Raw genomic sequence first — 9,211 nt, 5'->3', positions numbered from 1 at the left:
TAAGTCTATTCCATGTTACCATTGCTAATGGCAGTGGCTATTCTCTAAGTGAACTTAATAGCAGGTAATGGACTTCTCCTCCAAGAACTTATCCAATCCTTTTTTAAACACAGCTATACTAACTGCACTAACCACATCCTCTGGCAACAAATTCCAGAGTTTAATTGTGCGTTGAGTAAAAAAGAACTTTCTCCGATTAGTTTTAAATGTGCCCCATGCTAACTTCATGGAGTGCCCCCTAGTCTTTCTACTATCCGAAAGAGTAAATAACCGATTCACATCTACCCATTCTAGACCTCTAAAAAGCTTGACTAGTATCTACATTTCACCCACCTCCCTTTTTCCCTAAGCTGCTGGCACTCAGAGGACCAAGCCCTTACTGACCCAGCCACCAGCAAACACAAAAAGCTTGACTAGTATCTACATTTCACCCACCTGCCTTTTAAAAGTAAATACCCTTCGCCCAACACGGGGCTTGAACCCATGACCCTGAGATTAAGAGTCTCATGCTCTACCAACTGAGCTAGTCAGGCTTAAAGAATGAGAATGGCAGGAGTGGGACTTGAACCCACGCCCCCAAAGAGACTGGAACCTTAATCCAGTGCCTTAGACTGCTCGGCCATGCTACCTTCATAAGCGAACCTACAAAGCCTACACTGGCAGCTGGTGAACGCGCCCTGTAGCGGGACAGTCTGGAGTTTCACCTATACCAGCCGCCTCCTATGCAGGTTGAGCCCTTGGGTTCTGGCAGCCGGCAGGACTTAGGCAGGTCCCTAGGGCAACAGATTAATAAGGTCAGAGACAGGCCAAGGTTGGGGCAGGCAGCTAATAAGGATGATCAGGGCCGACAGTAGCGAGGTACCCCCTCTCGCTGAACCGAGCTATCATCTCAACTCTGGATATAAACTCAGGCTTCGAAGAGCATAGCCACCGCAGTCTAAAGAACTGGCCAGTGGGAATGTTATTCTTAAGGACCCTTGGATGACAACTATCAAAAGACAGTAAAGTGCTCCTGTCAGTCTCTTTCCGGAAGATCGTAGAAGAAAACCTTTCATTGTCAAGAGATATCAAAATATCTAAAAAAGAAATCTGAGACAAATGAATATTAAAGTTAAACTGTAAATTATTGTTGCAGTTATTTAACCAGTCAAGGAACATAAAGAACTGTATGTTCGTGCCAAGCCAAATAAGAAACACATCATCAATAAATCTGAGCCATAGGTATAAAAATTGAGACCACTCTGAAGGATAAACAAAAGACTCTTCAAAATTAGTCACATACAGACATGCCAGACTGGGAGCCATAGTAGCCCCCATGGCCGTGCCTTTCACCTGCTGGTAATATTTTGTGTCAAAACAAAAATAATTCTATGTTAAAGCCAGTTTGGCTAGCTCCATTAAAAATGAAGTTGGGACACGAACAGGGTCAGAGCGTGAGTCAAGCATATCCTTAATAACTCTTAATGCTTCATCCTGAGGTATGTTTGAGTAAAGGGATACTATATCCAGTGTCACTAAATAGCAGGGGCCTGATGGTATAGGCAAATCATCTAATATAGTGATCAAGTGAGTAGAGTCCCGTACATAGGACTTGCTCAGAGGGACAAAAGGCATCAAAAAAATGTTCACAAATTTGGATAAGGGTTCAAGGACTGACCCTATTCCCGATACTATCGGTCAGCCAGGCGGATTTAACAGGGTTTAATGGATTTTGGGAAGAAAGTAAAAAACCGGGACCACTGGAAATTCTATTGCTGTTGTGAAGTTGTAAATGGAGGTAGTGACGGTGGTTAGGGCGTATGTAAGGGCTGCTGTCTTCACCTGTAGAGCCTGGATGTGGCAGATCTGAGCCCTCCTCAACCACACCAGCTCTGCTTGTTTATGATGGAGGTGGAGGCCGTGCCTCCTTTCAATGCAGTCGAGCATGTTGTTTACTGTCCGCTCTAATGCTGCTCATAGTGTTGGTGGTGGTTGAAGTACTGTCTGTGGCTCCAAAACCAGTATGTCAGGGCTGGTGGGCTGATCTGACTGGGTGACTGCTGCATCCTGTTGGTGATGTGGCATGCTGGAGGCAGGTGGGGATGGGCCAGCTTCCTCCCAATGCAGGGATGCTCCCTCTATGAAGCTGACGAGGTTAAGGCTTGTGTCGACAGATAGGGGTGATCCCAGGGGTACCAGTATCTGATGCTGTTCTAGCAACTGCTGCTGCTACTGCTCCTCCTCTTCTTCATGCCAGGGACTGAGCATCCAGTTGGAAGAATGCAGTTAGAGCCGGTGCTGCGCTGCCTGGGGCTTCACAGCTGGGATCAGCGGGTTCCTGTGCGAGAGCTGTGAAAACAAAGAAGACATAAGTATGCTTTCTAAGAAGTACACATGTACTGATTGACATAAGATGCGCACTTTGCATCAATCAATGTGAACATCTTATGCCAAAATATGTGGACATCTGTAGTAGACTTGACATTTACAGGTGAAGTGAACTTACTGGCCCCAGCTTGCATGGTTTCCAGGGTCTCGTCCAACCCCTAAAGATGTCCGGTTCCATCCATTCAATCAAGCGATCCTTCATGGGGGTCAGAGCTAAGGGGCAAAGGGATCCTCCTCCCGACTGGTGCAGATACTTATTGCAGCTCACCACCTTCGTCTTCAGCTGGGCCTTGATGTCGTGGTAGCGGTGGGTGACTGTTGCAATCGGCGGTCCTTGGGCCTGTCCCGCAGACCACCACCTTACCTCCAGCCTGGACTCTCTTGCAGAGCTCCCTGATGCCGCAGCCGGTCTCTCCGGTGAGGATGCAGCTGTATGCCACCGCCACCACAGACAATGCTGGAGGGATTCCTTAGACGCGCACGCACCCAACTTACCATCATTTAAAGGGCCTGTGGCAGGAAATCCCCCACAGCACCTTTTGATGACATCAGACTCTTTCAGTGTATAGGGCAACCTCTCCCTGCAGCCTACGCCTCGGCAATAGGTTGACTCCTTCTGGAGAAGTGCTTTGCCTCCACGTTCCTGGTTCCTGGTTTCCACTGTGTGTCATTCCTGTGCTCCTGGGTTCTGTTCCCGGTTCCTTGGCAGTCCGCTTTGTTTCCTGAGTTCTTGTCTTCGTGGTCATCCTTTCCTTCATCTGTCTTCAATGTCTCATCTTGCTCCTGTGGTCCCGCATCCTCCTTTCTCTTCTTCATTCCTCGTCTCTTCGGATTGGACCTTTGGCTTTGACCGTGGACCAGATGTCTGGCATCGACTTGGATTGGACTTCTGGCTTGACCTCAGATTCGACCTGGATGCTGCTTGACCTCTGCCTGCCCCTGACCTCTGCCTATTTCCGCTTCTGTCTGAACTCTGCATGCCCAGACTTCTGCCTGAACCATGATGTTGTGTGAACATTGCCTGCCTCCAACTACAACATGACCCTATTGACTGCTTCTTGCCCTGACTCCGCTTCCTTCTCCGTGTTGGCCTGCAACGACTTCAACGCTATGGATCTTCACCTCCACAGAAGCCTGCACATATTAAGACCAACCGGCCCCAGCATCTGAGGGCTCAACCTAAGGGGAACGTGAACTGGTATTGGCGAAGCTCCAATTGGGCCTGAACTGTTGGTTGTCCAACATGGAGAAAGATTGCTGATTTGGGTAATCAAATAGCTACCTGCCAAAATATTCAGGCAAATTTAGTTCAATCTGACTAATCCCAGGAAGCTAGAAAATATTGAGAACTCCTTCCGCTATTTAAAGCTCAGAGTCTTGAATTTTCCATTGAATGATCTATTATCTCCACTTGATATCTTTAGAAATATGCCTCAGAAGTTCTTGAGATTCAACCTGATCTTATGCCTCCTATTTCCAAGCTCTATTTTTTAAGAACTCTAAAGTGGACTCAAATGTTTCTATTCACCAGTCAAGTTTGAATTTAACACAGTTCTTAGAATCTTCTACTAATCCTATGATTTCTAATCGAGGGACATTGATTGTTTCTTTTATTTTTTTCCAAAGAACGTGATTTTGTTCTAAAAATGTTTTCTTCGCCTCAAAACATCACTATTTTTTGGCTATGGTGTATGGATGTATCCAAATATTACATGTGTTATGCAGGAAAGAAGGAAACATTTCTTACAATGTGTTTTATCTCTTGGCACTAATTTCATTCTTCGGTATCCCTGTAAATGTATCTTTATCCATCATAATTCTAAGTTTATATATTTTGATCCTGCACAGCTGAGCTCATATATGGATGCTCAACTTGCCTCCAATTGACAATTTTTCTGATCATTTTTTTGTGAATTGTGCCAGTTTAATCTCTGCATGTTTCTTTTTTTTCTTATTACTTTCCTTACGTACTGCTCTTTGGATTCTATGCCCCCCTTCATTTTCTTTTAAACCTTATTGAGACCTAGGATCGTGTATAATGATATATAATAGTTCTAATCTAATTTTTTTTCTTTTCTCATATTCTGAGATCAATGTATTTTCTGTCACAAGTGTATTCTTGTGTTATTTTTTGAAATGAATAAATAAAATTAAAAAAAAGACTATATTATACTCAGAAACCCTCAGGATGTTGGGTTAGTTACTGTCAACAGGGCAGAATGATCCCTTACAGGAAGTCATAGATCCAGGTAGTCTGCACATTTACATTTGCTTAAAGATAATATTGTTGTGTTTTGGCAGAATTGTCACCCCTCTTATTTAGAAACTGATGTAATTAGCTGAGCATTAAAACTGTGCACTGAAATTCAGCAGTTTCTTAATGCACAAGCTCATTTTTTTCAACTCCAGATGTGGTAGGCTAATGGCACGCTAATGCATTGGGAGTTCAAAAATGAGTGCAAAGAAAAGGCTTAGTGCACAGAAAAACAGGATTTCTGTGCAGAAAACATGCCTTTTTGTGCACAAAGCATGTTTTCTGTGCATAAAATACTGACTAAAGATCCTGGAACTGGAACTCTTGCTTCTGCCCACAGACTAACTGGAAATCTTTACTCCTCCTCAAACCAAGAGTATAATTTCCAGTGCTAAGAAAATACGAATTAAGCCAGTGCACCTCTCTGCACTGGGGGGGGGGGGGGGGGTAATAGCTAATGCCTTCATTTGCGAGGGATTTCCGTGCAAGGCTGCTGAGCAGTGCGTGCAGATCTCCTGACACATTTTATGTGCAAAACTCCTTGCTGCGTCGGGAGCAAAGCTTGTGCACAAAAATTGTGCACAAAACTGCAGGCAAAACTGTGTAAGCGAATCTTATTGCATCAGGCCCTTAGAAAGGAAGATGTGGTATATTTTGTATAAACATCAGGGCCACTAGGTGGCAATGGTCATACCTGGGAGCAGGGAGGAGGAGAATAAAGTTATTTTCAGTTTTCTGCTTGACGTGCTCTTTATGTCTCTTCATTAACCATCATTCCATGCAGGTTACCCAAGTGCTTTCTTGGATGCCCGATGCAATTGTACCACTGCTGTTAAGGTGCTTCGTTACCATTCTTTTGTCTTTAGGGAACCTTTGTGTTTCTCCCATGCTGTTCTGAATTCCATTATTGATTTTGTCTCCACCGCCATCTCTGGAAGGGCATTCCAGGCATCCACCACCCTTTCCATAAAAAAAAAAGAAATACATATTCCAGATGTTGTGCCTGAGCCTACCCCCCTTGGAGCTTCATATCATGCCACCTTGTTCTACCACTCCCTTTCCCTGGAAAAAGATTTATTGCTTGTGCATTATTAATATATTCGGGTTTCTAAAAGTCTCTGTCAGATCTCCCCTGTCTCTCCTCTCCTCTAGGGTATAAATATTTACATCCTTAGGTCTCATCTCATATGGCTTTTGTTGAAGAGCCTGCACCATTTTGCTTGCCTTTCTCTGGATTGTCTATAGCCTATTGCTATGCTTTCTGAGATAGCCTCCAAAATTGAACACAAAATTCTAGATGAGACCTCCCCAGTGACCTGTAAAGAGGCATTATCACCTCTGGTTCTGACCACTGCCCTATCGCACTGTTTCACTACTGTACCTGCAGATTAGACATCATCACCTTGAAGTCTTTCTCTCTTGGTTGGTGCACATCACCTTCTCATCCACCATCATATACTGCTCCGCAGAGTCTGAATTTTAACTGCCAAGTACTGGACCACTCCCTGAGCTTTCTTAGGGCGCATCTCATCCTATCTACTTCCTCCGGGGTCTCCACTCTGTTGCAGATCTTATCATCTACAAAAAGGCAAACTTTTCCTTCTAACCCCTCCACAATATTGCTTACAAAAATATTGAACAGAAACATTCCTGGGACTGATCCCTGAGGCACAACACTAATCACCCTTCTTTCTTCAGAGTGAATTTCATTTATTACTGCCCTTAGCTAGCTCCTAGTCCAGACCTATCCCCAGGCTGCGCAGTTTATTTATGAGCCTCCTATGCAGGACAGTAGTAATCAAGGGTGTAGGGTTAAAAAAATGGGGGGGAAAAAACCCTATATTGTTGCCAATAAAAAGCTCATGGCCCTGTAGCCCAGGAGAAGCTGGCTCCTAAAGAGTTTGAAGTGTAATGGAGCAGAAAGAAAACTGCTGGGCCAAAAGAAAAAAAACAAACCATAAAAGAAACAAAAGGGATATCATTTTAGATATTAGCTCCAGATGAAAAGGGATCAAAATTAAGAGAATTTGGGAAGAGAAATCTTCTCACCGTATCCAGAGATCTTCAGTTAATGTAGTTTTAAAGAAATATAAACTTGTGACATGATATCTAATTGTCTAGACATTTAGAGGAAAAGAAGGGGCGAGTCTTACACCACCAGCAGTGATTTATAGATAATTAAAATACAGCCATATGCCCAGTGCTTTTCTTTATGAAAACGCTGCCTGCACAATTAGGCATCCTGTCACAAGTTCCTGAAACTAGACAAGCAAAAATTAATTCATAATTTGGATGTTTAGCCCACCTTTCCAAATAATCCTCAAGACAGCTTGCAGCACAATTAGAAATTCAGGGACAATGAGTCCCTGCCCACAAGAATTTATAATCTAAGAGATTTCAGGGACTGACGGGTCTCTCCCCTGCAAAGTTTTATTACCCTTAAGCCCCCCTTCGAATGGGAGCACTCCTACTACAAAGTCCCAGTTTCACACCTTTGCTCCAGTTCCAGAGGATTTATGGGTGAGAAAAGGTGTTGCCAGCATTTCTGAAACCCTACTCTTATCTAGTTTCAGAAAATACAACTCCGTGACAGGATGTTTTATTGTTGCGTTATAAATATTACAGGGAGTAGAGGGGTGGGTCCCAAATGGCCAGCAGTGATCTCCAGAACAAGTTAAAATGACCTTATTACTAACCTTCCTTTTCTCCGATTTACTAAAGGTTTTCTCCCAGTTTGTGTCTATGGGAAAAAATGCTTAGTAAATAGGGCCCAGGGTGTGCACAATAAAGCACCTCACCAAACGTCATATTTTCTGAAAGTAGATGTAAGCGAAGGTTTCAAAAATTAATGATGGTTCTTCCCGCTGAAGGTTTTTTTTTAATTCACTGCCCCCCTTGAACTGGAGGCACCATTTCTGAAAAGTGGAGTCATTCCACACTTTTGTTCCAATTCAGGAGGAATTTTGGGGTAAGAAAATTTTGTGAAGAAAAATGTTTCATCTAGTTTTGAGCAAAGAATTACAGTTACCATGTTATTTCACTTGGATTTGTAAAATTAAGAGTCAACAAACAAGCTGTAGGTGTAGGTGATACCTTTTGAAATGTGTTCAATATTAAAAGGTATCACCTACAACATTTAATTTATCTATTTTTAAAATCTGTATTTTGTATAGTTTCTTTCAGGCCTAAGCTGTTCTTGGATTCTTTATTTCAAGGATAGACAACTCCAGAACTCCAGTGCCACAAACAGGTCTGGTTTTCAGGGTATCCAAAATTAGTTTGCATGAGATATATTTTGCATACAGTGGAGGAAATGTATGTAAAATATATCTCATGCATATTCATTTTGGACACGCTGAAAACCAGACCTGTTTGCAGTACTCCAGGACCAGAGCTGCCTACCCCTGCTTTATTGTTCTGGCAGAGGAAAAAGCCGGCGGGCAAGAGCCTGCATCAAGACTGTTACCCGCCGCCTATTTCTCGGATGAAATCAAGTAAATAAGGCATCTGAGCACAACATGTTTTTTAAACTACATAAAATTAGGGCTTTAGGTATGAATGACCTTCTTTTTTCTCCTATAATGTTAAGCTACCCCAAATTCCCCCAACCCTAAAGTGGAATATTCTTGCTGGACTTCTACTCCCAACCCCCCAAAACCCACTGTGTTTGCTTCACTTACAAAATGGCTTATGGGAAGAGATGCTCAGACATACGAAACGATTTTGCACCTCAACAAAGCCCTTGTCCTGTAATAAAAAAAGAAAAGAAAAGGTTTGGCTAAGTACACTGTACACATGAAGAAAGATGTAAACATTCTCTCCCAAAGCCCCACACAGTTCCTGCAGCCACGAGTTTTGCAAACCCATAGGCGGAGAAAGCGATCCTCTTGACAGTGGCTGGCTCCTCCCTTGCTCCCCGCTGAGGTCACAGAGCCCCGCCTCCCTGGCTAATCCTCCGGGTGCATCTGCAGAGACCGGGAGCGCACGCAGCTTGCTTCAGCAGGAATCTCGGCTTTGCTTTTTCTTTGCCACACCTGTTGGCACGGTGAGCATTTCAAAATGAGAGATTCCTTCCTACTGAGGCAAGGGCGAGCTAAAAAAAGAAGGCCTGTGAGCAGGCTCGCTTATCCTCCAGCCTAGGAGCCACTGACAGCTCTTAGGTATAAGAAAACAAATGAATAAAGAAAATAAATGAATACAGGCAACAAGGTGAGGAACGGAGGGGTGATGCGCGCTCCTACTGCCTTTTTTGCCATGGGGTGCACCGTGTAGCAGCTCTAGCAGATCGGCCCTCCGTGGCCCTGGGCCTGCTGAGAGCCATCTGTTCTAAATGCTACCGACCGCCATATATTTTATTACACCTCAAGGGTACAGGGCATCTAAAATGTTAAGGTTAATACTATGTCCTGGGCTCATTTACTCAAAAGGCAGTTAGTACAGAGACCTGTGCACTAGTGACAAGATGAAAAATGTTACTGACCTCACTAGAGCTTGCACAGTCCTTTTGTAATTCTGGCATAAGAAAACCTTACTTACAGACCAAACCGATACAAATTAGGAAACCACCCTAAATTTGAAGTAACATGTTCT

At 43.6% G+C, this 9,211-nt stretch overlaps 1 non-coding gene across 1 annotated transcript; it reads right to left on the bottom strand.

The window, feature by feature from the left end:
• Positions 1–460: 460 nt before the first annotated feature.
• Positions 461–533, bottom strand: TRNAK-CUU. The gene has a single exon. It is a non-coding gene; the product is annotated as a tRNA-Lys (tRNA).
• Between the last annotated feature and the right edge of the window lie 8,678 nt (positions 534–9,211).

Source organism: Rhinatrema bivittatum, chromosome 2 (genome assembly GCF_901001135.1).
Source record: "Rhinatrema bivittatum chromosome 2, aRhiBiv1.1, whole genome shotgun sequence".
Classification (NCBI taxonomy): domain Eukaryota; kingdom Metazoa; phylum Chordata; class Amphibia; order Gymnophiona; family Rhinatrematidae; genus Rhinatrema; species Rhinatrema bivittatum.
The sequence above is the reverse complement of the archived record's forward strand: the minus strand, read 5'-3'. Positions and strand labels throughout refer to the sequence as shown.